Genomic DNA, 10756 nt, shown 5'->3' on the forward strand with positions numbered 1-10756 from the left:
GGTGGGGTGCTCGTGTACACCCTAGGAGGCCCTCAGGAAAATCATGGCGAACACGGCGCCATTGCAGGGATGCCAGAGAGAGCGGCAGGAAGACACGGCAGCAGCCATCTTCCCAAGGCTTGATAAGAGAGAAGGAAGAAAGGTGAGAGGCACAGAAGCCGTCTGAGACTGACGGACGCAATAGTACCACCCCCCCCCCCCCACTTCAAAGGGCCCCCTCCAGACCCCCTACCTAGTCTTGGTTTTTTAGGATGCGATCGATGAAATTGACGAAGCATCTTTTTGTCCATGATATTAGCCAATGGTTCCCAAGAGTTTTCTTCTGGTCTGTATCCCTCCCATGACAGGAGGTATTGCCAAACTCTGCCTCTCTTCCTTACATCAAGGATGGCATCAACCTTATACTCGATGTCTTCTTCTGCATTAACGGGGGTAGGTTGAGGTGTCTTGGTGGAAAACTCGCTAAGAACAAGAGGTTTCAGCAGCAAAACATGGAATGCATTGAGAATCCACATAGCTGGAGGGAGTCTCAGACTATAGGTGAGTGAGCCCAACTGTCAGCGAATAAGAAAGGGTCCAACAAAACGTGGAGCAAAGTGAGCAGATGGAAGCTTAAGTCTCAGATGTTTTGAGGACAGCCAAGACTTTATCACCAGGCTGGAATTCAGGAGCCTTGTTACGGTGAGCGTCATAGCCTCTTTTTGCTCTTTGGAGCATCTTTTAGTCTTTCTCCAGAGCTGCTGTATATCTTTGGCAGTAGATTGAGCTGCCGGGGACGACACAACCTTTACCACTTCCACTTTCTGTGCCGGGGAAGACACATAAAGTGGAAGTGGTAAAGGTTATCATCCGTAGACCACTTCAAATGGAGTAGATCCAGTAGATGGTGCTGGATGTGAACTGATGGCAAATTCAGCCCAGGGCAACAGTTCAGCCCAGTCATTCTGTCAAGAACCGACATAGGTGAGGAGGAACTGTTTGAGAGTTCTATTCATTCTCTCAGTTTGGCCATGCGACTGAGGATGATATACAGAGGTGAAGTCAAATGTGATGTCGGATTTCTTACACAAGGCTTTCCAGAACTTCGCTGTAAATTGAGCTCCTGTCAGAAACAATATGTTTAGGCATGCCATGTAGGCAAAAGATGTGACTGATGAATAACTTAGCAAGTTCCATGGCTGATGGCAAGCCAGGGAGAGCCACGAAGTGAGTCATCTTCGAAAATCGGTCCACTGTAACCCAAATGGTATCGTTACCTTCAGAAAGTGTCAGGTCCACCACAAAATCTGTTGCAATATGGGTCCTGGGTTCATCCAGTACTGGCAAGGGTTGAAGCAGGTCCCAAGGACGTCCGGGCAGAGGTTTCTGTCTGGCACAATTGGGACAGGAGCCTATGTAAGCTAGAGTGTCTTCTTTCATGGTAGGCCACCAATAGTACTTTTGTAGCTTGGCCAGTGTTCGCCATTGACCAGGGTGTCCGGCCAATTTCGAATCATGAGCCCATCTTAGCAATTTCTTTCTTAGATTGCAGGGTACAATGGTCTTGCCCGGGGGGGTACCGGATGTGTAGCTGAGAGAACCACTCTCGTCGGATCAATAATATGCTGGGGTTCATCAGGTACATCCTCTGAGAGGAAAGAGTGAGATAATGCTTCTGCTCTGACATTCTTGACACCAGAGCAATATTTCAGCAAAAAGTCAAATCTGTTGAAGAACAGAGACCACCTCGCCTGTCTATGGTTGAGGCGTTGAGCGTGACGGAGGTACTCCAGATTTTTGTGATCAGTGTAAACAGTAATCTAATGTAGTGCACCCTCAAGCCAGGAGCACCATTCCTCAAATGCCATTTTTATTGCCAACAGTTCTTTATCCCCAATGCCATAGTTCTTCTCCGCTGACGAGAAGTGTCGGGAAAAGAATGAACAGGGGTGCAGGATCTTTGAATCACCGGTCTGGCTTAGCATGGCCTCTACACCTATATCAGAGGCATAAATTTCCACAATGAAGGGTCGAGTAGGGTCCGGATGGCGGAGACATGGTTTGCTTTGAAAGGCGTCTTAACTTCTGGAACGCAGTCACAGCTTCCATAGATCAAGTAGCAGCGTTGGCTCCCTTCTTAGTCATTGCTGTTAATGGAACAGTCAATGACTAGTAATTTTTAATAAAGGTCCGATAGTAATTGGTAAATCCCAAAAATCATCTTAGAGCTTTTAAGCCCATGGGCTGTGGCCATTTTTGAATACTCTCAAGCTTCTGAGGGTCCATTTGGAAACCCTTGTTTGAGACAATGTAACCTAAGAAGGGCATGGATTCTTTATGAAATTCACATTTCGACAATATGGCATACAAGCAGTTCTCGCGAAGTCTCTGCAGAACTCTTTTGACATCTTCCTGATGGGATTACAGGTCCTGAGAAAATATCAAGATGTTTTCCAAGTAGACAATGACACATTGGTAGAGCAAATCACACAGAATATCATTCATCATGTTTTGGAAGACAGCTGGGGCATTGCATAAGCCGAAGGGCATCACCAGGTATTCAAAGTGTCCATCCCGGATATTAAAAGCAGTCTTCCATTCATCGCCAGAGCAGATGCGAACTAAATTATATGCTCCTTTGAGGTCAAGCTTGGAGAATATCTTGGCTCCCTGTAACCTATCAAATAGCTCCAACATGAGTGGTAAAGGGTAGCGGTCCTTTATGGTGATCTCATTCAGACCTCTGTAGTCAATGCACAGACATAATGTTCCATCCTTTTTCCCCACAAAGAAAAATCCTGCGCCGGTCAGAGACTTAGAAGGTCTTATGGGAGGACTGAGAGGTGAATTCTATTGCCTGCTTTTGCCTGTGAAAGAAAGAACTGAGATGGGAGAAGCCCTTGAATATTTACTGCTTCAAAAGTAACAGCTGTTTGGACACAGGATGTGACAGGGCAAAGCCAGAAGCAAGCCCCATAAAATCAGGTGTATTGCCAGCATTCCTTGAGGACTGAGAGGTGAATTCTATTGCCTTCATTGCCTGTGAAAGAAAGAACTGAGATGGGAACATAAGAACATAAGAAAATGCCATACTGGGTCAGACCAAGGGTCCATCAAGCCCAGCATCCTGTTTCCAACAGTGGCCAATCCAGGCCATAAGAACCTGGCAAGTACCCAAAAACTAAGTCTATTCCATGTTACCATTGCTAAAGGCAGTGGCTATTCTCTAAGTGAACTTAATAGCAGGTAATGGACTTCTCCTCCAAGAACTTATCCAATCCTTTTTTAAACACAGCTATACTAACTGCACTAACCACATCCTCTGGCAACAAATTCCAGAGTTTAATTGTGCGTTGAGTAAAAAAGAACTTTCTACGATTAGTTTTAAATGTGCCCCATGCTAACTTCATGGAGTGCCCCCTAGTCTTTCTATTATCCAAAAGAGTAAATAACAGATTCACATCTACCCATTCTAGACCTCTCATGATTTTAAACATCTCTATCATATCCCCCCTCAGCCATCTCTTCTCCAAGCTGAAAAGTCCTAACCTCTTTAGTCTTTCCTCACAGGGAAGCTGTTCCATTCCCCTTATTTTGGTAGCCCTTCTCTGAACCTTCTCCATTGCAATTATATCTTTTTTGAGATGCGGCGACCAGAATTGTACACAGTATTCAAGGTGCAGTCTCACCATGGAGCGATACAGAGGCATGACATTTTCCGTTTTATTCACCATTCCCTTTCTAATAATTCCCAACATTCTGTTTGCTTTTTTTGACTGCTGCAGCACACTGAACCGACGATTTTAATGTGTTATCCACTCTGATGCCTAGACCTCTTTCTTGGGTTGTAGCACCTAATATGGAACCTAACATTGTGTAATTATAGCATGGGTTATTTTTCCCTATATGCATCAGCTTGCACTTATCCACATTAAAATTTCATCTGCCATTTGGATGCCCAATTTTCTAGTCTCACAAGGTCTTCCTGCAATCTATCACAATCTGCTTGTGATTTAACTACTCTGAACAATTTTGTGTCATCTGCAAATTTGATTATCTCACTCGTCGTATTTCTTTCCAGATCATTTATAAATATATTGAAAAGTAAGGGTCCCAATACAGATCCCTGAGGCACTCCACTGTCCACTCCCTTCCACTGAGAAAATTGACCATGTAATCCTACTTTCTGTTTCCTGTCTTTTAGCCAGTTTGCAATCCACGAAAGGACATCATCACCTATCCCATGACTTTTTACTTTTCCTAGAAGCCTCTCATGAGGAACTTTGTCAAACGCCTTCTGAAAATCCAAGTATACTACATTTACCGGTTCACCTTTATCCACATGTTTATTAACTCCTTCAAAAAAGTGAAGCAGATTTGTGAGGCAAGACTTGCCTTGGGTAAAGCCATATTGACTGTGTTCCATTAAACCATGTCTTTCTATATGCTCTGTGATTTTGATATTTAGAACATTTTCCACTATTTTTCCTGGCACTGAAGTCAGGCTAACCGGTCTGTAGTTTCCCAGATCGCCCCTGGGATCTGGGAAACTACAGACTGGAGTCTTCAGGTGCATTGTACCTGAAGACTCCAGTCTTCAGGTACAATGGATGATTTTAATGATAGGTTACAAATTTTTACTAATAGGTCTGAAATTTCATTTTTTAGTTCCTTCAGAACTCTGGGGTGTATACCATCCAGTCCAGGTGATTTACTATTCTTCAGTTTGTCAAATCAGGCCTACCACATCTTCTAGGTTCACTGTGATTTGATTCAGTCCATCTGAATCATTACCCATGAAAACCTTCTCCATTACGGGTACCTCCCCAACATCCTCTTCAGTAAACACCGAAGCAAAGAAATCATTTAATCTTTCCGCGATGGCCTTATCTTCTCTAAGTGCCCATTTAACCCCTCCATCATCTAACGGTCCAACTGACCCCCTCACAGGCTTTCTGCTTTGGATATATTTAAAAAGGTTTTTACTGTGAGTTTTTGCCTCTACAGCCAACTTCTTTTCAAATTCTCTCTTAGCCTGTCTTATCAATGTCTTACATTTAACTTGCCAACGTTTATGATTTATCCTATTTTCTTCTGTTGGTTCCTTCTTCCAATTTTTGAATGAAGATCTTTTGGCTAAAACAGCTTCTTTCACCTCCCCTTTTAACCATGCCGGTAATCGTTTTGCCTTCTTTCCACCTTTCTTAATGTGTGGAATACATCTAGACTGTGCTTCTAGAATGTTAAAAAAAACAAAAACCAATGACCACGCCTCTTGGACTTTTTTTTTTACTTTTGTAGCTGCTCCTTTCAGTTTTTTTCTAACAATTTTTCTCATTTTATCAAAGTTTCCCTTTTGAAAGTTTAGCACGAGAGCCTTGGATTTGCACACTGTTCCTCTTCCAGTCATTAAATCAAATTTGATCATATGATCACTATTGCCAAGCGGCCCCACCACCGTTACCTCTCTCACCAAGTCCTGTGCTCCACTGAAAATTAGATCTAAAATTGCTCCCTCTCTCATCGGTTCCTGAACCAATTGCTCCATAAAGCTATCATTTATTCCATCCAGGAACGTTATCTCTCTAGCGTGTCCCGATGATACATTTACCCAGTCAATATTGGGGTAATTGAAATCTAAGACCAAAAGTACATGGTGAGCAGAATCTGCACTATAGCAAAATCGCAGAATACAAAGGTGCAGGCACAAATTTAAGTCCTGACAAAGTACTCACAATCAAGTGTATAAGTACTAGTTTTTATTCTTCAATATGGCAACTCCTCTGATTCATACAGGCAGTGGGTTTTTATTTATTTTATTTATTTAAAATTTTTATATACCGGCATTCATGTTGCAAACACATCATGCCGGTTTACATATAACAGGGGTGTACAGTAAACAATTCAATAACCTATTTGTGTAGAAGGAAGCAGTTACAAATAACAAGGTAATAGAACTGGGAGGAGAGAAGAAAAGAAAGAGAATAACATTAGGTATAGGTATTTACATTAGTAATAACATTTTTACATGTGGAAGTGGTAGAATCTGGCTGAATAGAATTAATCGGTGTCCGGGAAAGCTTTTTTAAACAGCCAGGTCTTAAGTCTCTTCCTGAAGGTTGGGAGGCTGGGCTCCTGTCTAAGGTCCGGTGGGATGGAGTTCCATAGAAGGGGGCCGGCTGTTGAAAAGGCCCGATCTCTCAAGGTAATGTGTTTGGTAGTTTTGGCTGGGGGCACTTGAAGAGATCCTCTGAGTGTGTCTCTTGTTGGTCTGGAGGAGTTATAAATTTGGAATGGGACTTGTAAGTCGAGTGGGGTGTGTTGATGGATGGTTTTGTATATTATGGAAAGAGATTTGTAGAGGATTCTAAAGTGAACAGGCAACCAGTGGAGATCTTTTAGGATTGGAGATATATGGTCCCTCCTCCTGGAGTTTGTCAGTAATCTTGCCGCAGCGTTTTGTAACATCTGGAGGGGTCTAGTATAGGAGGAAGGTAGGCCCAGAAGGATAGAGTTACAGTAATCGATCTTAGAAAAAATGATAGCTTGTAGAATGGTTCTGAAGTCCTGAGTGTGGAAGAGTGGTCTAATTCTTTTCAGAACTTGGAGTTTGTGGAAACAGTCCTTGGTGGTTCTGTTGATGTAAGCTTTAAGGTTCATCCGGTTATCAATTAATACTCCTAGATCTCTCACCTGTGTAGTAGTTGGGATAGTTGGAGGATTAGAGATGGCATTATTATCTGGGGAGATGAGAAGCAGTTCTGTTTTAGAGGAGTTTAAAACTAGGTTTAGGTTAGCCAGGAGATGTTTAATTTCGAAGAGACAGTTTTCCCAGTGAACCAATGTTTTTGTGTAAGATTCTTTAATGGGTATCACGATCTGGATGTCGTCGGCGTAGAGGAAATGTTTGAGGTTAAGGTTGGAGAGGAGTTGGCAGATAGGTAAAAGATAAATGTTAAAGAGTGTAGGTGACAGTGAGGAGCCCTGGGGGACACCTATGGATGCGTCCATTCGTGAAGATTCTTTGTTCTGTATCTTAACCTTGAAGCCTCTGTTGGAGAGAAAAGATTTAAACCATGAGAGAGCTGTGCCTGAGATACCTATAGAAGCCAGAATGGAAGTGAGAATGGACGTCCCCCGACACGGTTCCCGTGTTTCGCCGCGGGCTGCATCGGGAGGGCTCGCCAATAGGGATTCAAACAATAGCTGACAGCAAGATGCCTTAGAAGTGTTAGAAGTGTTAGAAGTGACAGGGAGCGCTCCCTGTCACTTCTAAGGCATCTTGCTGTCAGCTATTGTTTGAATCCCTATTGGCGAGCCCTCCCGATGCAGCCCGCGGCGAAACACGGGAACCGTGTCGGGGGACGCCATTAACCCACTGCCTGTATGAATCAGAGGAGTTGCCATATTGAAGAATAAAAACTAGTACTTATACACTTGATTGTGAGTACTTTGTCAGGACTTAAATTTGTGCCTGCACCTTTGTATTCTGCGGTAATTGAAATCTCCCATTATTACTGCACTACCAATTTGGTTAGCTTCCCTAATTTCTCTTAGCATTTCACTGTCCGTCTCACCATCTTGACCAGGTGGATGGTAGTATACCCCTATCACTATAGTCTTCCCCGACACACATGGGATTTCTACCCATAAAGATTCAATTTTGTATTTAGTCTCATACAGGATGTTTATCCTGTTGGACTCTATGCCATCCCAGACATAAAGCACCACACCTCCTCCCGGGTGCTCCTCTTTGTCATTGTGATATAATTTGTACCCCGGTATAGCACTGTCCCATTGGTTATCCTCTTTCGACCATGTCTCTGAGATGCCAATTAAGTCTATGTCATCATTCACTGCTATACATTCTAATTCTCCCATCCTACTTCTTAGACTTCTGGCATTAGCATACAGACATTTCAAAGTTTATTTTTTGTTTGTATTTTCATTCTGCTTTTTAATTGATAGGGATAAGTTAGAATTTTTTTAGCTCAGGTGAGTTTTTAGTTACAGGCACTTGGACTATTTTTCTAATTATTGGAACCTCACTGTCGGGATGCCCTAATTCTGATGCATCATTAGTATCCTTTGAAGATACCTCTCTCCGAACCATGCGCTGCTGAGCGACTGTCGGCTTTCCTCTTTGTTCTAGTTTAGAAGCTGCTCTATCTCCTTTTTAAAGGTTAGCGCCAGCAGTCTGGTTCCACCCTGGTTAAGGTGGAGCCCATCCCTTCGGAAGAGACTCCCCCTTCCCCAAAAGGTTTCCCAGTTCCTAACAAAACTGAATCCCCCTTCCTTGCACCATCGTCTCATCGAGACTCCGGAGCTCTGCCTGCCTCTGGTGACCTGCGCGTGGAACAGGGAGCATTTCAGAGAATGGAGGTTCTGGATTTAAGCTTTCTACCTAAGAACCTAAATTTGGCTTCCAGAACCTCCCTCCCACATTTTCCTATGTGGTTGGTGCCCACATGTACCACGACAGCCAGCTCCTCCCCAGCACTGTCTAAAAACCAGATAAAGAGTATGCCCTCAATATTCAAAAGCTGGCATTTAGCCAGGTAACTCATAAGCTATCTAGCTAAATGCCTTTGAATATTGACCCCAATATGTTTAAATGTGACAAAATTAGAATGGATTCTCAGTTGCACTGTACAGAAAGCAACAACTTGAAGTATTAGTCAACACTGACCTCTACTGGTCAGAGATTTAATTAGATAATTTTATTCTACAAAAATAATGTTGAATATACAAATTTGCTTATTCATTTTTTGCTGGACAAAGTATATGAAAGATACATTACTTAATGTTTACTTTTGATCTCACCTAAAACTGTTGGAAACACCTGTTTTCTAAGAAAATGTCAACAACAACAAAAAATAAAGTTTATTTTGCAGAAAAAAAATTGTGGTTGTATACATTTTGGACTACTGCCACAGAAATACACCTTGTAACTTGCCCATTCATTTTCCATAAGCTTGCAAGTTTTCTCTTTAATAAGAGAGGGCAGTCCAAGGTATGCCCAAGGCTCTTTTGTGCCCAATGGAAACCAGAGATGGGGGGGAGGGGGGGGGGGAAAGAAATACTGGGTTCAGCTGAAGCTGCCTTGTAAGGCCTGAACTCTGGGGGGAGGGGGGGGGCATCTTCACTGGGAGAACAATCTGGCCAATCTCATTTTTGATACAGCCTTTTCTTGTGTGCAATTCCCTTTCTGTGGAAGATAGGCATCCACCACAACAGACCCATGGGGAAGAGGTAGAGTACTTTCAGCAGGATCCTTAACAGTGTGGAAAATTCACAACTTATGTTGAATTTCCTCATTCCACCATCCACCCCCCTCCCCTCACACACACAATTTTTCAAGCATTTTGAATGTAGAAAGAATAAAGAAAAGCGCTATTTTTTGCTGAGAAAATTGATAAGGACTATACTTCTCAATTGCAAGAACTTCAACTCGCATTTTCACCCCATGTCCACTAGCTTTCCACTATAACCACACCTTGAGGCCAATATTTAAAAGCCAAGCACCTAAATTTAGGCCCTTAGTACCTGATTCACTAAGGGTTTTTCCCATTGACACAAAATGGGAGAAGAGCCTTAATCTGGCCCTGGGTTAGCTACCTATTTTTAGCATAAAGCTTAGATGTGTAACTTAGGTGCCTAAAATCAAAGCTCCTAAATGAAGCCAGATATGTCTTCATTTAGGTGCCTGGGTTAGTGGACTAGGGCTAGAAATCCATGCTCAGGTGGGGTGAGGGGAACATTTTCATTTAGGTACATTTAGGCATCTAATTCTTTAAGTCAGGAGTTTAGCTCTTTTGAATATCGGTCAGCCTGCTTGTATTTTTAGTCTCTTGCTACACCCTGCTATTGCCAATGCATATATGAACAGATATTTCCTGCCCAGCTTTTAGTGGGAGCTTTTAGAAAATCTGAAGAAGGTTGGACACACTGGAACTCTGGTTTTCTTTCAGCCTAACCTACTACATACTATACATTCTAACATGGCCATTAAAGCCTGGCTTTACTATAAGGAATGTATAATATATATTTATTTATATCTATATATAAATAATAGCAAAGTTACTTTAATTCAAGCAAATAATTTGTTGCTATAACAATTGTAGCCACAAATAATGTTTTAAACTTGTCAACACAGAGCGCAAAATCCCTACACTCGGTACTGTGTAAAATTGAGCAAATGACTTACCTTCTGCAACAGGACACTGGTGAGATGTACTAAAGGATTTCTTTCATTTTATGCTTTAGTCTATCTGGCCTTTAAACTCTTGGAGCTGGGAATTTGTAGTCACATGATTTATTTTGTACAGCACTGTGAATATTGTTCATGCTGTTTAAAAACTATTAATATATCATGTCTAGGCTGTTTAGTTTTTTTTCACACAACATAAGCCATTCCACCTCAACCACTCCCCCCCCCCCCCCGAGATAACTGGAGGGAAAGAGAATACAGAAAAAGCTGGAAGGTGAAGTTGGTGCCAGTAATGGCCATGCCAGGCATGCAAGGGATGCAGTCGAGAGGGCCTTACAAATCTGAAGCCAAGACTTGTCAGTATTCATTACCACACAAAATCCCGGAAAGAGAGTCTTCACTGCCTTACATTTTCCTCTATTAGTATACCCTCCAGAGGGTCTACTGAATACGAGCCGTGTTATTCCTGCAGAAACTAAGTGGAACCCCATGTCTGCCTGGCCATGACCACTGACACCTGGGAATGCATGTTGGGAAGTATAGTTAATTTCTTTATTTTTTTTTTTC

This window comes from Rhinatrema bivittatum, chromosome 2, assembly GCF_901001135.1.
Source record: "Rhinatrema bivittatum chromosome 2, aRhiBiv1.1, whole genome shotgun sequence".
In the NCBI taxonomy this organism is placed as follows: domain Eukaryota; kingdom Metazoa; phylum Chordata; class Amphibia; order Gymnophiona; family Rhinatrematidae; genus Rhinatrema; species Rhinatrema bivittatum.